The 20,711-nt window shown below is 38.4% G+C and overlaps 1 protein-coding gene across 3 annotated transcripts in view; it reads right to left on the bottom strand.

Annotated features, from left to right (window-relative positions):
* Positions 1-20,711, bottom strand: part of PLS3 (plastin 3) — an 89,447-nt gene that overhangs the window by 66,279 nt on the left and 2,457 nt on the right.

Here is a 20,711-nt window from a genome sequence, read left to right as displayed (position 1 = left end):
CCTCCCCCAAAAAGAAAGAAAAACATCTCACTATCAAGAGTCAAAACATCACTGCTTTAGCTTTCCAAACTTTAAAACAACTACTTTTTGACCTCACAAGGAATAACAAAACCTTCAAAAGAAAGAGCCGCTTTAGCATTTCCTGCCAGCCTGCCTAGTCTAAGATTAACCTCGTCAGTTTTTAGGAAGACATATAAAATCCCCTTTAAATGACTAATTCAGATGAAGTAGTAACATGAAGCCATAGCTTTTAAGACGCTGGCTTCTACTTGTTACCAGATGTTGCCATCACTTCAAAGTGTTAAATACATCCATGAAGAATTTCAGATATATTTGCGTGTGAAATATTTTCTGACTTCCATTATCATTGTGGAGTCACATTCACGGAGAAAAATTGTTGACTCGCTGTTTAATAAAACATCCTTAAGATTCCATTGTTCACTTTGAGAGCCACTCTATGTCAGTATAAGTCTTCCATGTAATTCCTGCAAGCACATATATACACTTTCAAAACACAATACAAATTAATTCCATTTCTTTGGGAGTTTGCCATGAATGGCCTGCTTTATACTTCTTTTGAATTTGGGGTGGGAGGGAACCTTTCACAAAAAGTCCAGCTGAAAAATCCAAATTTTTGCATGTGTATACTTTTGGTATTTCTTTTTCAGACAAGTAGACTGTCCTGAGCTTTACGTAATATAGTTTAGAGTTCCTTTGCCAGGTGTAATTCATCTATTCCACTATGCTTTCTGTTTCTAACCACCACTCTTCTCTGATTAATTTCTTTGGCTATGTTGTCATCAAGGTTTTATTAGCTTTTTCTTTTCTTTTCTTTCTTTCTTTCTTTTTTTTTTTTTAAAGACAGAGTCTCCCTCTGTCACCCAGGCTGAGTGCCGTGGTGCAATAACAGCTTACAGCAGCCTCAACCTCCCCCAGGCTCAGGTGATCCTATCACCTCGGCCTCTCGAGTACCTGGGACCACAGGTGCATACCACCATGCCCGGCTAATCTTTTTGTGTTTTTAGTAGAGACGGGCTTTCGCCACATTGACCAGGCTGATCTCAAACTCCTGTCCTCAAGTGATCCGCTCGCTTCAGCCTCCTAAAGTGTTGGGATTCAGGCATGAGCCACCGCGCTTGGCCTATTAGCTTAATTTTTTAAAAAATGTTTAAATCTCCAGAGAGTTTAATTCAGCAACAATGGTTGCTATTTTCTACACATAATGGTCATTGTTAAGTCTGGCCCAACACAGAATCCTGAACACAATGTAGATTTATCCTTAAGATTGGCTGCAAAAATACCATGATCTCATAAAGTATTAATGGTTATATGCCCTTACCATTCAAATGTATGGGAGCTTCCCTACAAAATTTGTTTATTTTATTTTATTTCTACTGAGATGCCTCAATTGTATGACTTTGAGGAGGGAATTGAATCCATAAACATAACACTATGCTCGATCAGATTACTACAGACTGGATTGTAACTGACCAATCTTGCTTGTTTGGTGTTTTATTTGGCAATCTGTTACCTGGTACAGCTAAAGTCTCATCATAATGAATTCTGCCACAAATCAAAAAGCTTTTGTGGTCTTCACTTCCTAAAAATCACACTGTTTGCAAAAAGTCACCTATGCATGAGTAACCAACCTCTTCCCTCTCCCAGCTTATTACCTCAGAAATTGGCTACAGCAATTAGCAGATTTCTTTTGATGAGGCAGACTGTCCTGGCTCACTAGCTGAGAATTCACTGCTCGAGAGAATGAGCTTTTAAAAGTCTTTCATTAGACAAAAAAAATTTAAAAATACAGATAAATTATATGTGAAGAAAGAAATCTGGATATATGTTTACAATGAGTACCATTATATTGCATCTTCTTTAAGTCACACTTTCTAAATTATAGTTTTGCATTACCTAAGCAGGGTTAGGAGTAAGTGGGAAGTAACACATCACTAATATGAGTGATGGTAAACTTCACTGTAATGATAATGCTATGAGCCAGATGCTATAACTTAGGGAAGTTTTCATTATAGAAGTAATTCTGCTACTGTACTTAGGGTAGTACATTTGGACCCTGATTTTCAAATTCCTGCTAAGTCTAACCACTTAATCCCACATTCATAATGTTATAGACCAACAGTTATACACTTTATTAAAGAATAAAGAGCCAATTTAAATATAAACAGGATGGAAAATATAACCGGAACGTTTTGTTTTGCGCCTGCCACCCTGAATCGGTAAGCAGACAGAAGAGTGGAAAAGCTTTATCTTGAGAAAGCAAGACAGAAAGAAAGCATGATCTCAATTTTCCCTCACCCAAAACCAACAAGGTGACATTTTCTCTTCAGTTCTTCTTCAGTCCTATTCAGTTTGATAGCCTCCCTCTTTTTTTAAATACCTGAAAGTACATTTCTGAGTGTTCTTTTAAATTAAGAAGTTTATCAGATGCTTTTTGTAATTTTTAAGATTTTATTTTGCAGAATCAACTATCAAAGCGTGAGAATACACAAATGTTTTCATTTAAAAACTTTTGACTTACTATTCATGAATAATAAACATATCCCAAACTCCATTACCCTAAATTTCAACTATTTAGTAGCATATTCCATTTTGCTATATGGGGAGATGAATTTGTTTGGGATAACAGAAAAGGTAAACCACACTTTCCTTAAGGCAAAACAATAGGTTTAGGAATCTTATTAACAGCCTTATAAATCTATTGGTTGGTCTTAAAAATTCCAGAAGTAAACCTTCAAAAATTTTTAAATTCAAAAACATGTTAGTGATTTAGAACTTGACAAACTTCAATTTTGGCCATTAAAAAAGGTCATTCATGTTATGGCTGAAAGGAAACTGCTGGCCGGGCATGGTGGTTCACACCTGTAATACCAGGACTTTGGGAGGCTGAGGCGGGAGGATTGCTTGAGACCAGGAGTTTGAGACCAGCCTGGGCAACATAGTGGGACCCCATCTCCACACAAAAAATTTAAAAAATAAAAAAAGAAACTGCTAATTAATATTCATTCAATAATTTCAAAATCATAAAAATACACATTTCTTCAGAAAATAAGAACTAGCATTAGACTTTGGAAGGAACTAAATTGTTTTCCTCAACAGAATTACCATTTTTAACTTTATTAATAACATTGCATATGCAATTTCAAAAGTCTAACTCATTAAATCAATTCCTCTCAAAATCCTAGAACAGTTTTTGTAGTTATAGACAAGCTTCTTCTAAAAATTAACATGGAAAGGAACAAGGCTTAGAACATCTAAAACTGCTGAAAAATAAGGTGAGTAGACTCTACCTGGCATTAAGTCAGACTATGTAGCTACAGTAATCAAGACAGTGTGATACTGACAGAGCAACAGATACTCAAAACAATGGAACTGAACAGAGAACCCAGAAATAGATTTACACAAATATATTCAACTGATTCTTCACAAGGGTGCAAAAAAGCATGTCAGTAGAGGAGGACAAACATAGGCCAAAACAAAAAATAAGGAACTTCAACCCAAACTTCACACCTTACACAAAAGTTAGCTCAAAACAGATCACAGACCTAAATGTAAAACATAAAACTATAAAACTTCAGGGGGGAAAAAAGAGAAATTCTTCAAGAACCTGATTTGATGAAGAGTTCTCAGACATGACACCAAAAATCAATCCATAAAAGGAAATATTGATAAAGTGGGCCTCACCAAATAAATCCTTTTGTTCTATGAAAGATTCTGTTCAGAAGATGAAAAGATAAGCTACAGGCAAGGAGAAAATATTTGTATGCCACATATCTGATAAAGAATTAGACTCTAGAATACATAAAGACCTCTTAAAATTCCACAACAGTTAAAACACAAATAATCCAATTAGAAAACAGAAAAAAGGGCCGGGCATGGTGGCTCATGTCTGTAATCCCAGCACAGTGGGAGGCCAAGGGCAGAGAACTGCTTGAGGCCAGATGTTTCAGATCAGCCTGGGCAACATAACAAGACCCCAACTCTACAAAAAATAAAATGGTGGTGTGCACCTGTAGTCCCAGCTACTTGGGAGGCTTAGGCAGGAGAATCACTCGAGCCCAGGATGTTGACGCTGCAGTGAGCCGTGATTGCGCCACTGCACTCCAACCTGGGCAACAGAGCAAGACGCTGTCTCAAAAATGAAAGAAAACAGGTAAAAGACATGCACAGACATTTCACTGAAGAGGGCAAACAGATGGGAAATAAGTGCATAAAAAATGTTAAACATCATTAGTTATTATGAAACTGAAAATGAAACTACAATGAGCTATCACTACACACCTATCAGAATGGCTAAAATGAAAAACAGTGACACCACCAAAGGCTGGCAAGGATGTGGAAAAACTGGATCACTCATGCATTGCTGGTGGAAGCACACAATGGTACAGTCACTCTGGGCAAACACTTTGGCAATTTCTTATAAAATTAAATATGCAACTCTCATACAACTCAGCAATTGCACTCTTCCGGCATTAATCCCAGAGAAACGAAAACTGAAGTTCACACTAACACCTGTATACTAATACTTGTGATAACTAAAAAACTGGAAATGGCCCAGATATCCTTCAATGGGTGAATGGTTAAATAAACTTCGGTACATACACACCATGGAATACTATTCAACAATGAAAAGGAACGAGGTATTGACATACACAACAACTTAGGTTGAATCTCTAGAGAATTATGCTCAGAGAAAACAAGCTAATCCCCAAAGGCTACATACTATATATCATTCCATTTATATAATATTTTTAAATGACAAAGTTATAGACATGGAGAACAGATTAGTGGTTTCCTGGGGTCAAAAATGGAGGTCAGGGGAGGAAGGAGGTGTGTGTTGTTGTCAAAGGGCAAAAAAAGGGATTCTACTGGTAATGAAACTCATTTGCCTCTTGTCTGTATCAGTGTCAACATGGTGGTTTTGCTATTGTACTATGGTTTTTTAAGAGTTTACCATTGGAAGAAACTGGGTAAAGGTACACAGGATCTCTTTGTGCCATTTCTTACAAGTAGGTGTGAATCCACTATTATCTCAAAATAAAAAGTTTAATTAAAAAATCTAATTCAGAATTAAACACAGAATATAGCATAATTAAATTAATAGGGAAAATGAAGAACATTTACTTGTATTAATTCTATATCCTGCTTTAAACATTATTCCCACTTTATCTTTTTTGTGTGTGCAGTGGCATGATCTCAGCTCACTGCAAGCTCCATCTCCGGGGTTCACGCCATTCTCCTGCCTCAGCCTCCCGAGTAGCTGGGACTACAGGCGCCCGCCACCACGCCAGGCTAATTTTTTGTATTTTTAGTAGAGATGGGGTTTCACCGTGTTAGCCAGGATGGTCTCGATCTCCTGACCTCGTGATCCACCCACCTCAGCCTCCCAAAGTGCTGGGATTACAGGCGTGAGCCACCGCGCCTAGCCTTATCTTTTCAAAACTTTTTTGACATAACTTCTGACACAATATTCTTAGCATATATAGTCAGTTTATGACTCCACTACAGTGTTTGATCTGGGTGAAATTTATTTTTTTCTGTTCAATACCAAAATAAAAAGGAGCTGTCATAAAGGAAAATTTCAGGGCTGAAACACATCAATGTATGATGATTTAGGTATCTGTTATTAGGAATATTTTTTACTTGTTCAAGTGACACTTCTCCCTAAATATTCATTCACATGGATACTCCTTGATTTCCTTCATATCTTGCCTGAAATAGCTCCCTCTCAGTAATGCCTTCTGTGACCACATATTTTGAAATGGCAATACCCTTCTTCCCACTTCCTATACCATTAATCTTACTTTTTCTCCATAACACATTAGCATCTAATATATAAAATCATTGTTTATTTTCTATCTCTCCCCTAGTAGGATGTAAGCTTCATAAGGATGGTGATTTTTGTCTGTTTCATTGACGGCTGTAATCCCCAGTGCCTAGAATAGTATCTGACATATATAAGGTGCTCGGTAAGTACTTGAATAAGTCAATGAATAGATGAATGAAATGGACATTTTTTTTCTAGGCAAGGAGTAATACAGAGAGGAAAGACTGACTCTGAGAATGATAAAATCCAGTTTAGAAGAAATCAGGAGTGGGCCGGGCATGGTGGTTTACTCCTGTAATCCCAGCACTTTTAGAGGCCGAGGCGGGAGGATCACTTTAGGTCAGGAGTTCAAGACCAGCCTGGCCAACATGGTGAAACCCCATCTCTACAAAAAATACAAAAATTATCCAGACATGGTGGCGCACGCCTGTAATCCCAGCTACTCGGGGGATTGAGGCACGAGAACTGCTTGAACCCAGGAGGCAGAGGCTGCAGTGAGCCGAGATCATGGGACTACTCTCCAGCCTGGGCAACAGAGCAAGATTTCGTCTCAATTAAAAAAAAAAATCAGGAGTGATAAACCCTATAATGTATATTCAATATACTGGAATTAGAGTTTTCAAAAACTTTTGGATATATTACATACAATATAGGAAACTCTTTATGATCAGTGTTTAGGATTGAAGTTTTGTCAGCATGTGACTACTCTGGGTTGAATATGACCTAGAAAAATAGCTTACCACTGTAAAGCTATTGCTAATGCATTTCCATTAGCTAGGGAAGAGCTTGTCAGACTCAAAGCAAGTTGCTTTAGTCATGGGTGATATGAGTTTCAGAGAGTTCATGGTAACTTTATTGAGATAGCATTTGTCATTTTATTAATCTCTGAAAGAAATTAAGTGTAGATACAAACTGATTCAAGGAAGAGGCACTGCTACTAAACAAAGTTGACCCTGGACATGGAGTTTAAATATATAGTGAGAAGAATGATGGATCAGTTCCATTACTACAATCTGGGTCTCCAGTGATGGCGACCTGATCCTCCACCATTGTCCTGGACCACTCTATGCTGAGGCAAGCCAAAATCAGACTTCAGTTGCCTCCTTTGTAAAAATCAGTAGGTGGATTAGACTCAGCTCTTCAAACGACGGCACATTGTTTTATTTATGTTAGTGTGCCAGGCACATTTTTAATAATTAGCAAAGGCCTATTAAATACGCAGGAAGTTCTAAATGGGACTCCAGAAAGTTGCACCTTTTTTTTGACTGAACTCCAGCCCACCTTTCTCAGGGAAGCCTATCCTTCCCTAAAGGATCTGCAAGGTTCCACCTGCCGGAACCTTAAGAGTAAGGAGACTGGATCCAAAAATTTCTCTCTGGGTTGAATCCAGAAAATAATGACAGAGTAAAGTTCTATGAGTCATTGGCTGTTTTGATCTGGTGAATCTGGGGTCAAGGGTGCTTAAAAGAGTGATCTGAAATTGCAGGAAATTATTATTATTTTTTTTTTGAGACAGGATCTCTCTCACCCACGCTGAAGTACAGAGGCGTGATCACGGGATCAAGCAACCCTCCCACCTCAGCCTCCCGAGTAGCTGGGACTATAGGTGCATGCCACCACGCCTGGCTAATTTTGTTTTATTTTTAGTAGAGATGAGGTCTCGCTATGTTGCCCAGGCTGGTGTCAAACTCCTGAGCTCAAGCGATTCTCCTGCCTTGGCCTCCTAAAGTGCTGGGATTACAGGCATGAGCCATCATTTCCGGCCTGGTGATTCTTTTAATCATCTTTTTATATTCCTTCATTCTCATATTCACCCCAAAAGGTCAAAAGATAAAGATTCCCTCAAACTTACTGTCAAAATACCTAAACGTAAAACACTAATGTCTTCTAAAAAATATTAAGTGTTACAGGCTAATTTACTTATCATTATGGCCCTTTGTGAGTTTTGAATTTTGTTCTATGTGGATATATTTCATACTTGAATAGTACATTTAAAAGTAAATATATTAGCTGTGCTCAACAATGCTTTTGGTTCATTGAAACCATTGCGTTTCAAATCATTTATCATGTACTTTTGTGCTCCTTAATACTGCTTGCCTTTGCTCCTTAGTGTTCAAAAAATGTGATTAAACAAAACTGTGCTAAATGTCTATTATACAATAAGTTTTAGAAAAGATGATTATACAACATTTACAGGCTTTCTATTATTCCAGTATAAATACTACTGAGGAAAACGTTATTGAGAACAAGTCAATGATAAGCCAATAAGCATCAGGAAACAAGAAAAAAATAGCTAAACTTAGATAGAGGCCAGGCGCGGTGGCTCACGCCTGTAATCCCAGCACTTTGGGAGGCCGAGGTGGGTGGATCACGAGGTCAGGAGATTGAGACCATCCTGGCTAACATGGTGAAACCCCGTCTCTACTACAAATACAAAAAATTAGCCTGGCGTGGTGGCGGGCGCCTGTAGTCCCAGCTACTCGGGAGGCTGAGGCAGGAGAATGGCGTGAACCCGGGAGGCGGAGCTTGCAGTGAGCCGAGATGGTGCCACTGCACTCCAGCCTGGGCAGCAGAGCGAGACTCCGTCTCAAGGAAAAAAAAAAAAAAAAACTTAGATGGAAAAATCAGTAGTGCTTAATCAAAGCAAGGATTTATATTAAGAGCAGAGTAGTAATAAATGAAATGTTATCTTGTCAGCACCACCTCTAACTCATTAGCTGACTCATGGGTAGACACTTAATGTTTGCATGTCCCATTATTTATGATAGCCATAATGTAGAAACAACCCCAAATATCCATCGATGGACAAATGGGTAAACAAAATATGGTATACAATGAAATATTATCCAGCCATAAAAAGGAATAGAGTACTGATACTTGCTACAAGGTGTGTTAACCTTGAAAATGTTAGGCTAAGTGAAAGAAACTCGTCACAAAATACCACCTATTATATGACTCCATTTATATGTAATGTCCAGAACAGGGAACTCAATGGAGACAGGAAATAGTTTAATGATTGCTTAGGGTTGCAGGGGTAGAGTGCTGTGGAAGGTGATAGCTAAAGTGTATGGGGTTTCTTTCTGAGGTGATGAAAATGTTTGAAAATTGACTGGTGAAGGTTGCATGTATCTGTGAATATACTAAAATCTATAAAAATAGATGGTACGGGGCCGGGCGCAGTGGCTCAAGCCTATAATCCCCGCACTTTGGGAGGCCGAGGCGGGCGGATTACCTGAGGTCGGGAGTTTGAGACCAGCCTGGCCAACATAGAGAAACCCTGTCTCTACTAAAAATACAAAATTAGCCGGGCGTGGTGGCACATGCCTATTAATCCCAGCTACTAGGGAGGCTGAGGCAGGAGAATTGCTTGAATCTGGGAGGCGGAGGTTGTGGTGAGCCGAGATCGTGCCATTGCACTCCAGCCTGGGCAACAAGAGCGAAACTCTGTCTCAAAAAAAAAAAAAAAAAAAAAGATATGATATTATATCTCAATAAAGCTGGCATAAAAGTCAAAATATTAATATGTCCCAATTTCCTCTTCGACTCTACAGTTTAGCAGTTCTCACAATGAAAACACTATCGATAACATTCACTCATAATCATTCACTGAAAATAACTAAAACCTAAAGAAAAAAAGAACTAAGGAAGCCATTTGTTTAGTCTTCTTATAGGCTCACATCATTATGTATTTTATGCAATGTAATTCATAAATCACTGATTTCCTGATTAGATTTTCCCAATTCAATCGTTATCAGCATGGAGCATTTATGGCCATCCATGTTTTACTCTTTCTAATATAAATATCAAGACCCGTTGTGTGCCAGGTGAACTGTGAAAAGAACTAGGAAAATGGGGCTTTTTCTCAGGGCTTATTTCCTTTCTCCCTAAAAGTACAGCTCTTTCCCATGGTACATGGCAGAAATTTATTGCTGCTCTTGAAGAAAACCATATACAGCGGTCATAGTACATGGCTTTGATCCTATCCCACCAAATGAAACAACAGTTAGATTTGAAATCCTACGTATTCCTGCTCAATTTAAATTCTGTGACAATGGGCCAGGCATGGTGGCTCATGCCTGTAATCCCAGCACTTTGCAAGGTCGAGGTGGGCGGATCGCTTGAGGCCAGGAGTTCAAGACCAGCCTGGTCAACACAGCGAAAACCCATCTCTACTAAAAAATACAAAAATTAGCCAGGCATGGTGGTGTGCACCGTAATCCCAGGTACTTAAGAGGCTGAGGCGGGAGAATTGCTTGAACCTGGGACGTGGAGGTTGCAGTGAGCCGAAATCATGCCACTGCACTCCAGTCTGGGCAACAGAGCGAGACTCCATCTCAAAAAATAAAAAAATAAAGTCTGTGGTCAGAAGTTCAAGGCATGAAATTAAGGAGTCGGCTATACCTGTAGTTGCTTGCTATTATCCACGAGTCAAATAAAACTTAACGGAATACTGTACTACAGAAAGTATAAGAGCTGCATGTGCAAGTAATGGTGAATAGATGTTTTTGGGGACTTCTGCATACATCAATATTTCCACAGCTGCAGAATCAACTACTGCAGAAGTACATGCTGTGCGCAACATCTACAATTTAGTAAAGCTGGAAAGAATTTTATTTTTGTAAAAACTAAATGGGGTGTGGCTCATTTTCTTGCCAAAGGGCTATTTTATTCCAAGACACTGGTGTCTGCTGACCTTCATTTGTAGGCTGAGCAATGTTCTATTTAAGTAACATTAACTCATAGTGGGCTCTTTTTTGGTATGCAATAATTATTGCAAAGAAATAACAATGTTTAAATGAGATTTGTTCTTAGTTTAGATTTGATTATATTGGGTTATAAGTGAATTTCTTTGTTCACACAAGGTTTATATTTAGAAATTATTTTATGCTGAGAAAAAAGGCTGTATTTAAATTCATTTTTTTTTTCCTTTCTTTCTTTTTTCTTTTCTTTTTTTTTTTTTTTTGAGACGGAGTCTCACTCTTGTCGCCCAGGCTGGAGTGCAATGGGACAATCTCGGCTCACTACAACCTCTGCCTCCCAGGTCCAAGCAATTCTCTCACCTCAGCCTCCCAAGTAGCTGGGATTACTTGCGCTTTCCACCACACCCGGCTAATTTTTGTATTTTTAGTAGAGACGGGGTTTCACCATGTTGGCCAGGCTGGTCTCAAACTCCTGACCACAGGTATCCACCTGCCTCGGCCTCCCTAATTCCTGGGATTACTGGCATGAACCACCGGGCATGGTCTAAATTCATTTTCTACATTTATGAATATTTTTAGGTTTCATGAGAACCAAGATTATTTTTGTGTCTTTCTGTTCTACTAGACTGTAGGAGTATCTTATCCATCTTTGTAGCCCTAGCACCTAACAGTCTGCATTAAACTTATGGTAGTTGAATGAATAATGAAACCACTCCACAAATAGACTAATTAAGCAATGGTGCATGTTAGTATATTTGGTTAACTATTACTTCATCTGTAGTTTGTACCATCTTAATATATACTTAAGAACTTTTGGCACGTTTAAAAGTTTCCTTGAGTTTTACATCCATTTACCAATGGTCTATAAGCCTTCTTTTATACCACACTTAGAGTTTCTAGATACTTATTAACTAACCTTCCCTTCATTTTTACACAAATCTCTGCTTAGAGAATTTTTCCCCTTCTGCTAGTACCTACTAGATATATTCTAGTTTGCTTTTTTTAAATTTATTTTCTATTTTTATTTTTTAAAAAATAGAGACAGGGTCTTGATATCTTACCCTGGTTGGTTCTGAACTCCTGGGCTCAAGCAATCCTCCTGCCTCAGCCTCCCAAAATGCTGAGATTACAGATGTGAGCCACCATGCCCAGCCACTAGTTTGCTTTTTATCTGAGTGTCAACTAAAGCTGGAACACCTTGTTTGAGGATAAAATACTGAATGCATGGGTTGGCTTATATTTTTAAACATGTAAATCTATCAATATTACTTTTCTGTTAGTTACACTTAATGATAATTTGGCTCTATTTGCTTTTTAATTACCACAGGACAAAATATAAAATTGTAATTATTCATACCCACTTGTAAAAATGATTCAACTGTAGCTTTACAATGGAGACCCACAAACTGCTCAAAATATTTTCTGAATGTGTCAATAGCCTTCATCATTTCCTGGTTTTTGCTTTTCAAAATTTCCACTAGATAAAATAATGGGCATCATAAATATGTTTTAGATTCACCCATTTTTAAAGGCTACATGTCATCATGAAAACATATTGGTTTACTTTATAACCCTCTGCCATCCTCAGCATTTTAAGTTTTCAATAATATATTTTCTCTTTGCCCCTACTTTTTTTTCCTCCTCCACAAGTCAGGTATCAACACTACCTATTACCTTTCATTCTGATTTAAGCTATATTTGTTAGTGGCCTTGAGTTTATAACGGTGTCTGTAATTTACTGAGCCATGTTTCCAATTTTCCTTTGAAGGTGAGTTCTTGTTCCTTTCCTTTTCCTTTTCCTCTTTTCCTCTTTCCTTTTCTCTTTCTCTCTTTCTTTCTTTTTCTTTTTTTTTTTTCCAGCGTCTTGCTCTGTCACCCAGGCTGGAGTGAAGTAGCACGATCTTGGCCCACTGCAGCCTCCACCTCCCAGGCTCGAGAGATTCTTGTGCCTCAGCCTCCCAAGTAGCTGGGAACATAGGCATGGGCCAACACGCCTGGCTAATTTTTGTATATTTAGTAGAGACAGGGTTTTGCTATGCTGGCCAGGCTGGTTTCGAACTCCTGAGCTGAAGTGATTTGCCCGCCTTGGCCTCCCAAAGTGTTGGGATTACAGGCGTAAACCACTGTGACCGGCCTTGGCTAGCTCTTCACATATCCTCACAAAAGAATAAATTAAATGGCAGGGTTCAGTGGCTCACGCCTGTAATCTCAACACTTTGGGAGGCCGAGGTGGGTGGTCACGAGGTCAGGAGATCGAGACCATCCTGGCTAACATAGTGAAACCCCGTCTCTACTAAAAATACAAAAAATTAGCAGGGCATGGTGGTGGGCACCTGTAGTCCCTGCTACTCGGGAGGCTGAGGCAGGAGAATTGCATGAATCCGGAGGCGGAGGTTGCAGTGAGCTGTGATCGCGCCACTGCACTCCAGCCTGGACGACAGAGTGAGACTCCGTTTCAAAAAAAAAAAAAAAAAAAGAATAAATTAAACGATAAACAGGTTTCTGAGCTAAGCGAAGAAGCTTCTTCAACCTGAAACATGGCTAGAATCCTTCACATTCACAATGAAAAACAATAAAAGGAGTGTTTTTCCAATACCATTAAATAAAACACAAAAAAACCCCACTAATTTCTAAAATCTTGCCAGCCTGGGCAACATGGGGAAATCCCATCTCTACTAAAAAACAAACTACAAAAAAAAGTTAGCCAGGCATGGTAGTACATGCCTGTAATCCCAGCTACTCGGGAGGCTGAGGCACAAGGATCGCTTGAGCCCCGGGAAGTCAAGGTTGCAGTGAGCTGAGATCACACAGTTGCACTCCAGCCTAGGCGGCAAAGCAAGACTGTGTCCAAAAAAAAAAAAAAAAAAAAAAAGAAGAAGGTAGGAAAGTACTCAAATTAGAGAAAAAGAGGTAGATATAGATGCCTGACAAAAATTATCTAAGGCAACATCAATCAACCTGTAAATGAAAATATTTATTGAGCACCTACCATATGCTAGTTGCTTTATAAGTGTTCTCATATAATAATTATGAGAACAAAGTGAAAAGTGAGTGGATTATCTTCATCTTAGGCATGGGGCAATTGATGTTCAGAAGAGTTAAGAAACCTCCTCAATGCCACAGAGATATAAAATGGGAGAGCTGGCCCAGGCGCGGTGGCTCAACGCCTGTAATCCCAGCACTTTGGGAGGCCGAGGCAGGTGAATCACGAGGTAAGGAGTTCAAGACCAGCCTGGCCAAGATGGTGAAACCCCATCTCTACTAAAAATACAAAAATTAGCCGGGCGCGGTGGCAGGAGCCTATAATCCCAGCTACTCACAAGGCTGAGGCAAGAGAATCGCTTGAACCTGGGGGATGGAGGTTGCAGTGAGCCGAGATTGTGCCACTGTACTCCAGCCTGGGCGACAAAGTGAGGCTCTGTCTCTAAATAAATAAATAAATAAATAATAAAATGCGAGAGCTATTGGAACCCATACTTTATGTTAAAATCCATTCTGACTATGCAACATAGCATGTAAATGATGCCCCTGAAAAGAAATGAAAGGTAGTGAGAATGTGTTGCTGGGTGAAAGGAACCTTCCAAGTCATTTCTGGGTCATAATGGAATTCCCAGACCAATAAAGTCTTTGGTGAGTGAGGCTAGTGAACTGGAGGAAAGAGAAAAACACCGTGGAAGGGTTTGTGAAATGGCATGGGTTAAGTTTCAGGAGGGATATGTAATGTACAACGAGCCATTTAAATACACAAAATATTTGTAAATTCAAGTGCTTGTAATTTAAGAAATCGCCATATACTGAAACCAGGCACAAATTAAGTGTCAGCATCAGAATTTTCACTATTATTGGACCCATGTTTAGTTATATTATGTAAGCAACCTGAATGAAATGTAAAACTCTGAGTTTAACTGTAGTTTATTGAGTGATATCAAAGTACTTTAAGAAACTAATAGCCTGAGATAAAAGGGCATATCAGCAAATAGTCATTTAGCCAACACCAGGATTAAATGTTTCTTTAGGATACTGAATGTTCACGGGCACAAATAAGCTTTGTATACTTGACCTGAGTTTTATAATAATATTAAACATAAAGGCTTCTTAAAAACAAATGTGTCTCCCTTCCCCCATTAACAGTTCCGTTTCAAAAAAACAGAACTTCCTATGATTGTACATGGCACAGAATCCTACCTCATCCTGCTTTGCACCTGCTAACTAGATCAGAGAAAACCAAAATACTTCCAAGACATATACTTTACCTAAACAAGTTCCAGTTTAGAGTCACATATGATACAATACACTATATAAAGAATGGCCTTTTCTTTTCTTTCTTCTTCTTCTTTTTTTTTTTTTGAAACAGAGTCTTGCTCTGTTGCCCTGGCTGGAGTGCAGTGGTGCAATCTTGGCTCACTGCAACCTCCACCTCCTGGGTTCAAGTGATTCTCCTGCCTTAGCCTCCCAAGTAGCTGGGATTACAGGCGTGCGCCACCATGCTCAGCTAATTTTTTTGTATTTTTAGTAGAGACGGAGTTTTGCCATGTTGGCCAGGCTGGTCTTGAACTCCTGACCTCAAGTGATCTGCCTGCCTTGGCCTTCCAAAGTGTTGGGATTACAGGCCTGAGCCACCAAGCCCAGCCTTCTTTTTTTAAATGCCACTGAAATCAAGGCTATCTTTTTGTTTAAGCCAATGTTTAAATTTCAGGGACTATCAAAGGAATTCATCTTTAAAACATTCTTGGTGACTTCTCTTCTAAGAAATAATGATAGAGTGCAAAATGATGTTCGATCAAGAATGCTTACTGAAGCATTATCTATAAGATATGGAAACAAATGTTCAACAACTTGGAATTAGTGAAATAAATTATGAAACAGCCATTATATAAAATATACTGCAGTGATTTTAAGCATTTTTAAAAATATTTGATCACTTGGAAACATGTTTATAACGTAATAAATGAAAAGAATGGGATATAGTGTTATTCCAATTTTTAAAAATTTCCTACATATAAAATAAACATAAAAATATGAGCATTTTAAATTATAGTTACCTTGAATTTTTCTAATCCAAAGCAAAGTGACTGAAAACATCTTTAAAGTACACACTACATAAGACACTTTCCCAGTAGATTAATTCATACATATTGAATATTATAGCAATAGGATGTGCTCTAGGGACAATTTCGTATCATTTTCACCTCTGAGCAAACTCTTTGCACCCTATAATGGTGATTCTTCCTGATCTGAAACACAAGCCCCAAAACGTTAAAATGAACAATAAGAAATGGCAAAAATGGTAACATTCAAGCAAGTTAAGAAATATAGAAAAAAAGCTTGAAAATTACATTCATCTATGAATGAAAGCGTTATTTTCAGTGTCAACAGCAGAATGTCAATCTGAGTGCAATACTATGTAATTAGAGCTTATAATGTGGAACACAATAATATGAATATTCAAAACTATTATATGGCCCTAACAAATTTTATTTTACAGAAAGTAAAAACTTTATATTATATTTATATATCACATAAAACTTTATATAATATACATATGCACACATAAGTGTATATATACTCATGTGTGTGTATGACTATCACAGCTTAAAGGAATCAGACTTGTATTTTCAATGAACTGGACAGAGTATGAATGGGCGACAGAGTGAGAACCTGACTCAAAAAAAAAAAAAAAAAAAACGAAGAAAAGAAAAGAAAATCTAAGTTAATAGCTTTGAAGGTGTTTATTTTTCAACTTAACTTCCCACATTTTCTGTTTTTTTTTTTTGTTTTTCTTTTGAGATGGGGTCTCACTCAGTAGCCCAGGCTTGGAGTGCAATGGCGCAATCTCCGCTCACTGTAACCTCCGCCTCCCAGGCTCAAGCAATCCTCCCACCTCAGCCTCTTGGGTAGCTGGGACTACAAGCCCGTGCCACCGTGCTTGGCTAAGTTTTTGTATTTTAGTAAAGACGGGGTTTCACCATGTTGGCTAGGCTGGTCTCCTGGCCTGAAGTGATCCACCCACCTCGGCCTCCCAAAGTGTTGGGACGACAGATGTGAGCCACCGTGCCAGGCCATTTTTTTTGTGTTATTCATGGCATGCTACTTAAATGTATAGATTATCTCTTTCACTATGCAGTTTCCCATATCTGCGTGTTGTCCTCCTTTAGACTGCAATTACGAGGAGGAAAAACTTGATTTTTTATGAGGTTTTTTACACTAAACCTCCCATTACGGGCAATCACAAAACTAAAAATGAGGTATGGTAAGCCAATGGACTCTGTAACAATTACCATTGAAGACCAAAATTCTACTCAGTAGTTAGTTAAAAGGGGGAAAACACCACCCAATTAATGGCTTTAAACGGGCTACTTTGCACAATATTTGAGGTAAGAAATAGAAGAAAGTATCACATGGGCCGGGCGCGGTGGCTCATGCCTGTAATCCCAGCACCCTTGGAGGCCAAGGCGGGCGATCACAAGGTCAGGAGTTCTAGACCAGCCTGACCAACGTGGTGAAACCCCATTTCTACTAAAAATACAAAAATTCGCTGGGCGTGGTGGTACGTGCCTGTAATCCCAGCTACTCAGGAGGCTGAGGCACGAGAATCACTTGAACCCGGGAGGCAGAGGTTGCAGTGGGCCGAGATCATGCCATTGCATTACAGCCTGGGCGACAGAGTGAGACTCCATCTCAAAACAAAACAAAACAGGCCGGGCGCGGTGGCTCACGCCTGTAATCCCAGCACTTTGGGAGGCCGAGGCGGGCGGATCACGAGGTCAGGAGATCGAGACCACGGTGAAACCTCGTCTCTACTAAAAATACAAAAAAATTAGCTGGGCACAGTGGCGGGCGCCTGTAGTCCCAGCTACTGGGGAGACTGAGGCAGGAGAATGGCCTGAACCCGGGAGGAGGAACTTGCAGTGAGCCGAGATCACGCGGCTGCACCACTCCAGCCTGGGCTACAAAGCGACACTCCATCTTTAAAACAAAACAAAACAAAAGAAGAAGAAGAAAGTATCACATGTAGGTTTTTATTCTATTGTTATCAACCTATTCTCTTATTTTTCATTATAATATGTCTGGTTTTATTTTTCCTTTGCTTGTAAAAATTGGATGGGTGGAGAACTTTTACAGACAAAGAAAAATGTGGCAAGACTTACATGATGAGAACCCTGCCATTTCTGTAAACTCTTGTTAAAGCTTTAGTGTTTCTATGATATACTGCTGCAGTACTTTGAATTTATATAGCACCTGTCTGCTTAAAAGCCAAGGCTTCACGTTTCCCACTTATCCTTTCACCATGCCTGTGAAATATGTAGGTTGGAATCACATGGCTTAAAAATAAAGTGAAACCCAGATATGACCACAGAAAATTTCAATGATTTACTTAAGACCATCTATCTGTCCAGACTGCAAAGGACTAAAAGACCCTAAATTCTGTGCTCAATGCTTTTCCAATAAACAACACTACCTCCTTATTATCAAATACGTTTCTAAACTTTTAAGAAAATGTAAGGTTTCTCATATTATAAAATCAGTAGGCTTAATGCACCAAAAATCCCTGTCAAGGAATTATATAAATGGCACCTCTTTATTTTAAAGAACTAACATTAGTCATGGAATAACCCACTGGTGATCACTTTCCTGAATAGTCATCAATTTGCCAACAAAGTATTTAGCTTGGATCAATGCAATTGCATCAAAGTTTGAAAAGTCAACTGATAAGTGAAATAAGCCAGATTATGAGTATTTGAAAAAATAAAACCCAGCAAACCAAAAAGCTTGAGCAATCCTCTCTTTTTATAAACAAAAGCATGAATGGTGTCTGGCACATGTATGTACTCAATTAGTTATTAATATAATAATTTTAAATGACTTTCTGAAGGTCAAATTATGAGTCAATGGCAGAGCACTATCTAGAATCTAATTCCTCTGACGGCAAGTTCAATGATTTACTTAAGATAATCTATCTGTCCAGACTGCAAAGGACTAAAAGACCCATGCTAAAATAATTAGTATTTTCATTTTCATATACTAACAATGCTTCTTCATCCCTAAAACAGTTTATACTCACTAATATTTATCTTCCAAGTGTCAAGACTAAGGCAAAATTTGGTATTATTAAATTTATCGTGAATCTTTTGAAATTGTCTCACCTCCATAACTAAAATAAATTGGCCCAAGTATGATCAGATCTTCTTCTAAGACTGACATTTCACGATTAGACTGTTTCCATAACTTTAACCAAAGCACTCTCATAACTAAAATCAGCTAGTCATGACCACTGGTATATAAAAATCTTCCAACATTGTAATGTATCCAAAAAGCTTTGAAACCTCCAACACACTGAATATACATTATATGGTATATCACTGTCTAAAATAATACAGACTCAAAGCATGACCCAGCTGACTTCTTCTAAATGAGTTGTATTATTTTCACAGATCAAAAATTTTGCCTTCTGGATCACTCTTCACCAAAAGAAAAATTGCCATATGACCAAAGACAACATGATTCTAAAAACAGATACTCCATGTTGTCATGTATTGAGAGATATTCATTTTCAAATTTTATTTTATACCAGCTACTTTCATAATCTGTACCAAACATCAAAAAAGAAAGTTCAGCTTATACATTCCACATAGATTATGCTAGATCAAACACAACAGCAAACTCATGAATTTATCATATGTGCTAAGAACACTGTCAGTACATTTCATGAAAATCCAAGTAGAAATAATGCCTAAAACAGAATATGGGATAATGGCAAATGGACTTTCTTCTTGTACCTTCTTAGTGTCACCAAAAAGAATCACTTTGGTGCTCAAGCACCATGGCCAAGCTGCCCTTTTATTTTCAGTAACAGGATTCTGTTCTCCTGGGAGAAAAATCTCATTGGGTTTCTGATAGTGCCCTAGATACTGACATTATGCCAGTATAAATAGTCACAGTCAAAGTCTAATGTGCGTGTAACCACTTGTAGAAGAGGCTTAATCTCACCCAAATTATTACTCACTAGTTGTAATTAATCCTTCTACCCAAAATGCCATAAGCCTAGTCATTTTTATCAGTTGAATCTAAATGGTTACATCAGACTAGAGACTTTGGACTTCAATGTTGATCGTCTGTATTAAGTCAAGGCAAAGCGTAATTTATTTATTAATAGCTCCCCACCTCAGGTAAAGTAAGGGGTTGCTATCTGCTAGATCTAACAGTAAAAATCAAGAATTTGACTCCCAGCCCCCTAATTTTAATAAAAATTTGGGCTCATTAGATCATACCACCGAAAAAAGAAGTCAGCAATATTGGGGGTGGTGTTCAATGAGTAGGCATCCCAAGACAATGAAAACCTGTGGACTAGAGCCTAGCGATGATTCTGTTTGGACACGATTTCACAATACTTAAAAAAGAACTTATCCCCCTACCACTGTAACCTAGTTGAGTGGTAATAACTCCCTTTTTTTGAGGTTAAACATTTATTATTTCAATCTAAAATTATATTATCACCTCACTTCCACTAGAGGGGTCTATCTACCAGTGTAGTTAACTCTAGTAACTCAGGTGCACCTTAAATCCATTTCCAGCTAATCTGTGCCACAAGGCTAGCCTTGGGGTCAGAACTATGTGCTTTAAGGTTGTTCTAGTTTTCAGGCTCAGAAACGGATGAACAGCAAGAAAATGGCGTGCTCCAGTCATTCAGAGGCTGCTGCAGGAGACAAAGGGTTTTTGGCAAAAGAATACAAAGTCAGAATCTCTTAAATATCTTCTGCCCTAATTGTTTTCAAGACTGAATATGCATCAACCAGGTCCGTTTTTTCTTTCTTTCTTTTTTTTTTTTTTTCAGATAAGCAAAGCTTTTAAACTCCTGACCTCAGAGGCTCCTCTGCCTCTCTTCTATACTCTGTAATATATAATCTGAATAGCCAAATTGCCACGTTTTCCCAGAAGCAACCTTAACTTGAGCCACTTGGACGGGTATAGGTCAATATGGGAAAGTTGTTTCAGTGTCCTCTCATTATTCTACCAAACCACTGACAGGCAAAAACTCAACCAACTCGATGTATCAAATTTACTATCCACTGTTTTTGTGCATGATTTCTAATCCAGTTAATTCAAAACCACAAATAACTGATGGATAATTTTAGTCAAGAGGTTATCTACTACCTTTAAGTAGTTGC

The sequence above is a fragment of the Pongo abelii genome, chromosome X (assembly GCF_028885655.2).
Source record: "Pongo abelii isolate AG06213 chromosome X, NHGRI_mPonAbe1-v2.0_pri, whole genome shotgun sequence".
In the NCBI taxonomy this organism is placed as follows: Eukaryota; Metazoa; Chordata; class Mammalia; order Primates; family Hominidae; genus Pongo; species Pongo abelii.
The sequence above is the reverse complement of the archived record's forward strand: the minus strand, read 5'-3'. Positions and strand labels throughout refer to the sequence as shown.